The 11,220-nt window shown below is 42.7% G+C and overlaps 1 non-coding gene across 1 annotated transcript; it reads left to right on the top strand.

The window, feature by feature from the left end:
* The first annotated feature begins 257 nt into the window (after positions 1-257).
* TRNAT-AGU (transfer RNA threonine (anticodon AGU)) lies at positions 258-330 on the top strand. The gene has a single exon. It is a non-coding gene; the product is annotated as a tRNA-Thr (tRNA).
* Positions 331-11,220: the final 10,890 nt, after the last annotated feature.

Below are 11,220 nucleotides of genomic sequence, written 5' to 3'. Positions count from 1 at the left end.
TGCAGCAGCAAAAAGAGTAACTTGATACCATGTCCCCAATATAGTGTCTGTGTGTGTGTGTGTGTGTGTGTGTGTGTGTGTGTGTGTGTGTGTGTGTGTGTGTGTGTGTCTGGCCCTGCTATAAAGCCGGTTTCGAGAGCTCCAATCCTAGGTTAAACTGGTGAGCTGACCCTGTAGGGGGACAGGAGGGACACAACAGCAGGGGAGATGGGGAGATGGGGAGATGGGGAAGGGTTAGGATTGGATCCGGGTTGCAGGGAGGGTATAGCTCAGTGGTAGAGCGCATGCTTAGTGTGCATGAGGTCCTGGGTTCAATTCCCAGTACCTCCACCAACAAATAAAGAAAGAAATAAACCAAAAGAATGTGACAATGAATATATGTATGTTCATGTATAACTGAAAAATTGTGCTCTACACTGGAAACTGACACAACATTGTAAACTGACTACAACTCAATAAAATAACGTTTTTTTTAAAAAAGAAATAAACCCAATTACCTCTTCCACCTCAAAAAAGCAAAAAAAAAAAAAAAAAAAAAAATGGGGGGGCAATCCGGGTTGAGGTTGGCTGAGGGATGCCGGTTGGAAAAGGAGATTATAAGCATCTTCAGGCCTAAGTGTCCTGGGGCACATTGAGCCTCTCAAGGCCACCTTCCTTCTGTCCTGTCAGTAGGCCTTGTAGCTATCAAGGCTACCCTCTCCCTTCCTTCCCAGTTCTCAAACCTATGCCACCATCCCCAACAGGTAAGGAACACTGGATTCTCAAGTCATCAGCATGTGTTTGGGTGCTCACAGCACCCATGCTATTGAACATATGCAACACTACTGAGTTCTGTGCCCTCTGAGGGACATGTCACCTTCCCATAAACACACTGGAGCATACATCCACGCAGGCAGGCACACCTGCTGCACTGCTGCCCTAGGCCTGACACTCCTCTGTCCTAAAGCATTTAACGTGATTGGATACAGAAGCTGTGGTGTATGTATACAATGGAATACTACTCAGCCATGAAAAAGAATGAAATGCCATTTGCAGCAACATTGATGGACCTGGATATGATCAAACTAAGTGAAGTAAGTCAGATTGAGAAAGGCAAATACCATATGAAATCACTTACATGTGGAATCTAAAAAAATGACACAAATGAACTTATCTACAAACAGAAAGAGACTCACAGACATAGAAAACAAACTTTCAGTTACAGGGTGGAAAGAAGGGGGGATAAATAGAGAGTTTGGGATTAGCAGATACACACTACTATATACAAAATAGGTAAACAACAGGGTCCTACTGTAGAGCACAGGGAACTATATTCAATATCTTGTAATAACCTATAATAAAAAAACTGTGTGTATAACTGAATCACTATGCTGCACGCCAGAGATGAACACAACATCGTACATTGACTATATTTCAATAAAAATTAAATTTAATTTAAATTTTAGAATAAAACAAAATAAAAAAATAAGTATATTAAAATATAAAAATGCTTTCTAAAAGAGATCACAGTACGTCAGTATTTGCAATCAAGAGGTCTTCTTATCCAAGGGCAGATGTGAGGGATACCAGCCCTGCATCCCCGCCTCCCATCTCCCTGCCACACGTGTGAGGTTCGCTCTTCGAATGCTCTGGTTATTATTCTGCATTAAGCAATCAGAATCCTGTCAGACCTGTACTAGAAACAAAGCTTCCTGCCCCTGACCTGGGGAATAAGTCTATCTCGAAAAGGGAAAAGAAGATGCGAGGGTGAAAAGGGAGAGTTTTTTTATAAGGGTCCTCTTTTCCCTCCAAGGGTTCCCAGGGAGCAGGACAGGCCCCCCACAGCCCCAGAAAGCTGGCTTTGATTTTGATGAGATCTACTTTGCAAGCCCCATCTTTTCTAGATCTTAGTTCTCTGCTCAGTTCCTCTTGCTCTCCAGAGAGTAAAAGCCGCTGTTTCTTTGCAGCCCTGGGTTATCCTAGCCATGAGGTAAGAGAGGTGAAGGCTGAGGAGAAAATTTCTTGAGGCTGGAGGTTCTGCCCTAAGATGACTGTTAAAGTGAAGGCGCAAAATGGAAATTGCTTCATCAGCCAGCTTCCTCACCAGGACCTTCTTTCTGGTGGTTCTGGATGCTGTCTTATTAGAGGGGTGTTATTCCTCTGTGGTTGACTCGAAGCTCTGGTGCAGTAAGTCACAAACAGGGAAAGGGAGCAAGGACGGCTGTGAGTGGGGAGACCCGGTGAGCTGCGTCGGGAAGCCCAGGGTCCATGAAGGCACTGGGTCCCTGATGGAAGGATCTCTGAAAGGAAGGGGGGCTGAAGGCATCAGAAGACTCATTTCAGCATCTTTGACAATTTCTCAACGACCAACCACAACTTGCCGTTATTACGAGTTTCAATCCAATAGTTCACTGGAAGTTAATAACTGAAGTTAAAGATAACACGTGCAAATTACTTGGTAGGCTAACAAAATGAAGTCTGTTCTATAAAATCTGAGGGTACCCACTCTATCTCCACCCTCCCCTCTGGGCTATTCAGTCTGAACTAAGAAAATGTCTAGATTATCATTTGGAGCCGGGATAGAACAAGAGCAAATCCCACCCCAGGCACAACTGGGAAACGGCTGAAGCAGCAGATCAAGAAACTCCAAGGTGCAAACTTCTAATTGGTAAACTATCAGACTCCAAAAAAGGCAAATGGAGCGGATTTTGAAATGAGGGGAAAGGATCTTTATGTTGGCCATTGGTCCCCAAACTGTCAACATGAAAACCCCTGGGGATCTTTATGCCTCTTCCAGCACCTGCCAGCATCCCTCAGCTTGTGGCCACATCACTCCATCCTCTGCCTCCTCCTTCACAGCCCCTTGTCTGTTCTCTGTCCACCTCTCTCTAATAAGGGCACTCATGATGGTATGGAGGGTCCCCCTGGATAATACAGGATCACCAGCTCATCTCAAGATCCACACTTGCGAAGATCCTTTCTCCAAATAAGGTAACATTCATGGGTTTCCAGGAATTAGGACATTTTTCAGCCTCTGCCGTGGTTCTAGAGTGCAGCAGAGTTTAGAAATCACTGATCTGGGTGGTTGTTCTCCATGGAGCCCCTGCCTGGCCCTGATACACCTGCTCTCAGCCCCCTCTTACCTCTTGCAATCCCAGGCACCCTCCCTGCTGAGTCCCCAGGCCCCCTCAACACCTTACAACCCCACTCTGGGTTCCCCTGAACACTATGTGTCCCATGTCCAATGCCCTGCCCCTGCTGCTCCAACAGAATAAATCCCACCCGCCCACCTGTGTTTCCATAGGTGCCTAAAAATATCCAGTAATGATGAAGTCATGCCAAAAAGAGGTTTGGGCAAGTACTTGAAGACTTTTTCAATTGCAAAATGAATTAATGTGACACGTTTATATAAGAGAATACAAAATAACTCCCCAAAAGAGGGCTTCTGAAAAATACATGAGACTGTCGATTAGTGACGTTTCTCACTGGCTTAAGGTCAGATCCTCTTTCCATTTTTTCATCAGATTGTTTTTGTTTGTTTGTTTGTTTGCTACTGAGTTGTACGAATTCTTCATATAGTTCAGATATTAACCCTTGTCAAATATAGGATTTGCAAGGATGTTCTCCCGTTCAGTAGGTCGTCTTTTCATTTTGGTGAAGGTTCCCTTCGCTGTGCAGAAGCTTTTCAGTTTGACGTAGTCCCACTTGTTTCTTTTTGGTTTTGTTGCCTTTGCTTCTGGAGTCAGAGCCAAAAAAAAGTCATGGCCAAGACTGGTATCAAGGAGCGTACTGCCTATGTTTTCTTCTAGGAGTTTTTTGGTTTTAGGTCTTACATTCAAGTTTTAAATCATTTTGAGTCCATTTTTGTGTATGGTGTAAGATAGTGGTCCAGTTTCACTCTTTTGCATCTGGCTGTCCATACCATTTATGGAAGAGACTGTCCCTCCCCCATTGTATATTCTTGGCTCCTTTGTTGTAAATTAATTGACCATAATAAATGTGGGTTTATTTCTGGTCTCTCTACTTTGTTCCATTGACCTACATGTCTGTTTTCATGCCAGTACCGTGCTGTTTTGATGACAAAGGCCTTGTAATAGTGTTTGAAATCAGGGAGCATGTTGCCTCCAGCTTTGTTTTTCTTTCTCAGGTATCTGAATGCTTTTGAGATTTTTACTGTTCATCAAGGATCCAAAGTCACTTTGTTAGTTTAGAAATACACGGTGCATCAAATAGTTTTCTTATAAAATGCTCATTTGTGGGGCATCTAATTTCTCAGGTGAAGATGCTGAGAAAACAGAAAGACTTTTTTAATATTTGAAAAATAACTTTTAACTTCGAACATAGGAAAGAATTTTATTTTCTAAAGTTTTTAGAGCCTTTATTTATAGACATTTTCCCCTAACTGAAAGGAGGTTGTTTTTTGTTTTGTTTTGTTTTGTTTTGTTTTGTTTTGTTTTGTTTTCCAGAATTAAATGGGCATTTGGCAGAACTTCTCTGAAATGAATAAGGTCTATTCCTGGCATTGCTACCTTTGTTTATCAGGATTCCAAGTGCCATTACACCTTCTAACCACCTACATTGCCATATTGCATTAGAAAAAGAAGAGTAAATATATCAGGGGTCAGACACCAAGGTTAGATCCTGGACATAGTTTATCTCCTTTAACCACCCTAAGAGGGACAGTACGATTATTTGCTGCCACTTTAAAGATGGAGAAACTGAGGCTTAAAGATTTGCTCTGTCCTGCCTAAGGTCTCACAGCTGATGAATGGTGGGGCCTGATTCTGACCAAGCCTTCTCATCCTGGGGCCTGAAAATAAGGGGAAAGGGGCTGACTTCCTAACTTACTGGTGTAGAATCTTCAGAACCAGCTTGTAACTGAAGAGGTGAGCAAGAGGAGAAAGTTCAGGAAACTCCCAGGTGGCACTTGTAAAAGGAAAGGCCACAGTGTCTAGGCAGGGTCATTGCTGGCTGCATGTAGTTTCAGGGCACAAAACTGAACAGGACCTCACCACGGCCAGATGGCAAAGGGGGCTTGGAGAGGGGGATTAAAAAGAATTTTCTGGACTACGAATCAAGGAATCTGGGTTCAGTTCTGGCTCTGCTAAAACCTCTTGTGTAACCCTCTACAACTAACTTTATCGACCAGCTCAGTTTGCAAAGCAACACGGAAGGATGGAGGCCAAAACCCACATCCGACTGTGAGCCTACCTGGGGGGCACTTTTTCACGAAAACAGATTCCTGGCCCCAGTACTAAACCTGCTCGATTCGATTCTCCGTAGGTGCAGCCCTGGTAATTTTGACGCGCAGCCCAGGTCTGAAGGTTGCTCGACGGGGTAACGTCCCGGTGGCCTTCCCTGCTCTTTCAAAAGGTTCTGACCCGCTGCTTCCGGGACCCGGCGCAAACCAAGCCGGTGCATGACACAACTTTCCCAGCAGAGGGCAGTGTTGGCTCAAAGTTTCCTCATGCATCTTCCTTTTGCCGTAAGAGTTTCATCCCGCCTAACACTGTTTTAGGATTTTTTAAATATATATATACAATTTAAAAGGCATCAAAAAGTACCTATAATTCTACCTTGTTGTTTGACTTATTTAAGGGACCCTCCATCTATCCAATCTATCTCCCAAAGTTAGTATCTGTTAACATTCCATTGTATCCTTCCTAACTAGTTCCTAAATTTAAACACATTTAAATCTGTTGTGAATTCACACACACACACACACACACACACACACACACTTTTTTCCAGGTGTGGAATCATATAATATTTTTGGGTCTATAACTCACATTTTTCACTTTAAAAAAATATCATGCACATCTTTTTTTAAAATTTAGACCATTTTTTTTAATTTAGACAATTTTTAAGTGACTATGTACTATCCCATTGAATGATCACCAAAATGTTTATTAATGAATATCCAGGCTCTTTTAGTATTTCATTAAAAATACCATTCTAGTTACCATCCTGGAGGATAAATCTTTATATAATCATGATATTCCCTCTATAGAATACAAACAAAAGATTAAGTCAAAGGATATATTCATTTTCTTTATTTTTCGTAATTTTCCTTGGTTTTTTGTTTTATCAACTATTGAATAATTTTAAGATATGTATCAATAATGCTAAGCATAAAAAGTTATACCAAATGACCAGAAGCCATTTTTTAAATTTAGCCTGACTTTCTCTTGTATTGACGTTTTTTAAATCAGTTTAATTATTTTCCCAATTTTGAGCATTTTTTGAGAGAGGGGTTTTCTCATGGTCACCAAACCATTCCATGAGTACAAAAGAATATTGTTTAAAATATACTAAACATCTATTTCACCATTAAAAATGTGCTGTGTGGCTTTTTCTATGTTACCAATGATATTTTAAAATTAAACATATTTATTCTCTGTTATACTCCTTTATGCAAAATCGGGAAACCAACAACCCTTGCCCCACAGTGGTACTGTTAAAAAATCCCTGTTAAAAGATAAAGCTTTTCTCCTGCTTGCCGGGGTCCAGCCTTTGTGGGTTCCTCCAAGCCCTTCTATTCTAAGCGGGCAAAAAGAGGTCATTATTTCAAATTACACCTGCTTCTCACACACACGGAAGCTGGGTTATTGCCAAATCACACTCCAGTTCTTGGCTCCAACAACGTTCCAATGTGAGACAAAAATCTAGATGTGAGTGTCAGTGGGGGAGCCATTTGAGAAGTTTTCCCCGAAAAGGCTTTGAATGTGATGTCACTATGCCAAGGGCAAGCCAGTGAGAGACAAAGAAAGGGCAGATCCAGGACCACAGCTCAATTTCCACCCAAGAAGGTGGGGAGGGTGGATTCACGACATCGAGACTTCAAAACTCTCCGTGACTTCTGAGCTCCCAGCCCTAAAAGCAGGCATCTTAGAACAAAACATACTGTGGGTGCACAATCTGGAGAGGGAAAAAAAAGGCATGAAGAAGTTTTACGTCTAAGCAGATTAAAAGTTATACGGGAATAAAAGATAATACTGGATTTTACCAAAAACCAAAAGCAGAGTGACGGGTGGCAGGACACCTTGCAGGTGGCAGAAGCTGGCTTCATTTCTTCCTGAAGATCTGGACCTGAGTTCATGCGGTTTGTTCTCAGCGGGCCGATCGACCAGAGCCCTGTCTGTGAACTTGAGGGACCTCACCCACAGGCCTGCTCAGTCTTTCCAGAAGAATTTGAACCCCGTGACATCCCTCCTTTATTTTATTTTATTTTATTTTATTTTATTTTATTTTATTTTATTTTATTTTATTTTATTTTATTTTTTGCAGGAAGTGGGTAATTCGGTTTACTTATTTTTATTTTTTTCTTTAAGAGAAGTCCTGGGGATTGAACCCAGGACCTCATGCGCCCTGAGCATGAGCTCTACCCCTTAGGCTATACCCTCCACCCCCACCATTTTTTTGAAGGTAAAATCTTGAGGTCCTTTTAAGATTAAATATAGGATGTTGAAAAGGTAGAGAGTTGCCAGCAATGACTTGTCTGGGAAATTTTAGGACTCTGGAATTTTGAAACAATACAGAGGAGAGTTTCCAAAGCCTTTAGTTAGACCTGGATCCTCTTGTCCTTCTGGACAAAGCAGATGTTCTGATGTTTAAAGATGATTTGCTAGACTTTCCATGAAGCTTGAGACCGTGGTAGGGAACTGTTGGCCAGCTAGACCCTGGCACCTGTCTGCCACCTGAACCGAGGCCGTCTCCTTACCAGGCAAGGTCTTCATGCAACATAAGGACCAGAAGGAAAGTTTTGAAGTGTGACTCTGGGTTGACACATCCGACCACCAGCAGAGAATTACCTGCCCCAGGAGGGGCCGGGGTGATGATCTGGCAGGAGTCAGCTAATGCTGTGTGCCTCCCCAATTGCCCTCATGGAAGGAGAGAACCTGCAGCTGGAGGAAGTTCAAAGGTGGGAGAAAACCCAGCTTCTGTGTGTACAGAGACAGCATTTACACCACAGACATCAGAGGCCTTCTTTTTACCATCACCACTTACAGTTCTCACCAGTAGAGGTCTGCCACATATGTATCTAACAGTTTTTGTCACAACACTTCTTAGAATCTGTGATAATAAATTGTGCTTTTTTGTTGTTGAAAGTACACTGATAATCTTTGAAAATTCAAGTATTTTATCTTTATGACACCTTTGTAAAGCTGAATAATTTGCTTCTTTGACCTACATTCACAATACAGAGAATAAAAGCATACGAATAATTATTTATTAATAATATAAGTTAAATTAAGCATAGCAACTGTGTGTGTGCTTAAGAATCCATTTTATTAATAGATAAAAAACATTTCTTCTGTATAACACAGGGAACTATAGTCAATATCTTGTAATAACCTTTAATGAAAAAGGATATGAAAATGAACATATCTATGCATGACTGGGACATTATACTGTACACTCGACATTGTCACATTGTAACTGACTATACTTCAATTTTTTTAAAAAGAATTCATTTCATTAATACAAATTCAAATAGAAAAAACTCTACTTTTTTATTGGCAACCCTTCTATTTGTATTATATATCTTCAGATGCATAATGTTTGATGAAGTCTAGTTGATTTACAATGTTGTGTTAGTTGCAGGTGTACAGCAAAGTGATTCGGTTATACATATATATTCTTTTTCAGATTATTTTCCATTATAGGTTATTACAAGATACTGAATATAGTTCCTTGTGCTACACAGTAGGTCCTGTTGTTTACCTACTTTATATACAGTAGTGTGTATATGTTCATCCCAAACTCATGATTTATCCCTCCCACCCACTCCTTTCCCCTTGGGTAAGTGTAGGTTTGTTTTCTATGTCTGGACTCCTCACTGTATCTCACACTCCACAACCAATTGCCTGGGAATCCTGTTCACTCTGCCTTCAGAATACGCTCACAATCTGACCACTTTTCACCACCTCCTTTGCTTTCTTACTGGGTCCATTATCATCATCTGTTGTCTGGATTATTGCAGTAACCTCCTAGCATGCTCCTTCCTTCCATCTCAGCTCTGCTACAACCTGTTTGGAAAGGAGCAAGGAGATGCTGTACAAACACAAGTTACATTATATTGCTCCTCCACTCAAAACCTTCTAATGTTTCCAGTTACCCTCAAAAGTAAAAGCCGAAGTCCTGCACTAGCCCACAAGGCCCCTTTCCTCTTGGACCTCAGCTCCCACTACTCCTCTCCCCGCTCTCCCTCGCTCCCTCCACTCCATCTATTCCCAATACACTGATTTCAAACACACCAAGCATGGTCCCGTCCTAGGGCCTCTGCACTAGCTGTTCACACTCCCTCCAGATGCACATGACTCACTCCCTTGGGTCCTTGCTCAAATGTTATCATCCCAAAAAGGCCTATTTTAACCACCTTTAAAATTGCAATTACCCACCTGGGCAGGGGCAGGTGCGCACACTCAGCACACTTCCGGTCTTCTTACCTATTTGCTTTCCTCACATCCTTTTTTCCCTTCTGTATTATACATCACCTTGTAACATACTGTACAATGTACTTACGTGCTGTATTTCTGTATATTTTTTCCACCCCTCCCCAAACATTATCTCCCTGAGGGCAGGAATCAAGGTGACCTGAGGTGACCCGAGGGAAGATCTGAAGAAGCCATGAAGACATCTGGAAAAAGAGTACGGGGGTGGGTAATAAATTGTAAAACGACATCAGAAAAGTCCGTGAGCATTACAGTGCCAGGCAAGCACGGAGTGAGTGTTGATTAGTATAATGTTCAGTCCACCTCTTCACTCAAGGTGGAAAAGTGATGCTGAGAATTTTAACGACTTTTTTTTTAAATTAAACCAACTATATCTGTTAAAGGCTTCTTGGCAGGGAGGCACTGGATAAGGGGATAAATGACAAAGCCTTATACCCTGTGGATACCTACTCATGTCTGGTAGTTCCAATTAGGAGTCTGGCTTTCCCAGGCTGAGCAGTAGCCCTGCTTCCCTGCTGCTAAGGACATGCTCTCAGCCATGTTATTCAGACTTCCTAGGTCGGTCTGTAAAAATGAGGGATGTGGTTGATGAAAATTATGTGTAGGGTTTGGTTAATTCATGGTCAACTATTAACTTTTGATGCAGGGACCCTTCTGGGAATTAGACAGAAAATTGCAATTATTCTTAGGTCTGACACCTTCATTCTCTGCATTAACATGGTTTAACAGTGTCAGACATGTGTCTCATAACAAGCACAGTTTTGCCACCACCCTTCCTGTCTCTGTTCCCAGAGCCCCAGAGAGATCAGAAGGAAATGCAAAGGAAAACGTTGAAGATTTGGGTATTTAACATTCTGCCTGATGGATCTGAGTCAAACACTTTATATCCTTTTTTATAATCCCCTGTTCTCCAATCTCTCCAAATTACCAGCTTCTCTTGGGGTAAATTTGTTTCCCAGCCATCCTCTACTCTACCCCAAACAAGCCCAAGATTCTGCAGCTACAGATCCAACCCAATTCTGCTCCAAGCAGGCAGGGCCTCCAGCATCCAGGCCCTGGAGGGAACCCAGATGACAGCTGAGGCCAGAAGGAGCCCTGCCAAAGGGGGCTGGCTGAAGGGCTCTTCGGCACAATGAGCGCCTTCTGGGCATATTCTCCTGTGTAAAGCGGACCTGCTCAGAACACCAGACCTTCCCTAGGTCGGCTTTTAGATGAGCCATACTGCTCCCTAATGCATCTACCCAGCGTCAGACTGTCTGGACAAGAGGTGGAAAGGGAAAGCACACTTGGTTATCAGGATCATTTATCTCTGTGGCACGAAATATCAACATGCCGGCTGTGCCTGTGTGCTCTGTCTTTGTCCAGGCGGCGTCCTCTCAGCTGCTACGTGTATTTGGAGAGTGCCCACTGGGAAGAGGGTCATGGGCTGTGTTCCCGCAGCTCCCCAGGCCCTGGGATCTCCCACAAAGCAGAGGCCCATGTGCCCTTTCTCCCTGGGTTTTCAGGGGAGTATCTGCAAGTTCCTGGGGGAGAGACCTCAGAAGAGTTGCCACTTTCTTTAGCATCCATCTAGAGTTAAGACGCATGAAAATCTGTGACAGTATTACAAATTATGTTCCTTTTAGGCAAGGTACCCACCGGAATGGGTGGCCCCCCAGAGGGCTGTGGACACAGTTATTGCCTCGGAGTGACACAGACAGACCCTGAATGCCTTAGGGCTCAGTGATTCAGAATGGAGGCTTAACATTCTGAATGGCGATGTGGTGCCCATTCATACTTCCAATCA

The sequence above is a fragment of the Camelus dromedarius genome, chromosome 36 (assembly GCF_036321535.1).
Source record: "Camelus dromedarius isolate mCamDro1 chromosome 36, mCamDro1.pat, whole genome shotgun sequence".
Taxonomy (NCBI): Eukaryota; Metazoa; Chordata; class Mammalia; order Artiodactyla; family Camelidae; genus Camelus; species Camelus dromedarius.
The sequence above is the reverse complement of the archived record's forward strand: the minus strand, read 5'-3'. Positions and strand labels throughout refer to the sequence as shown.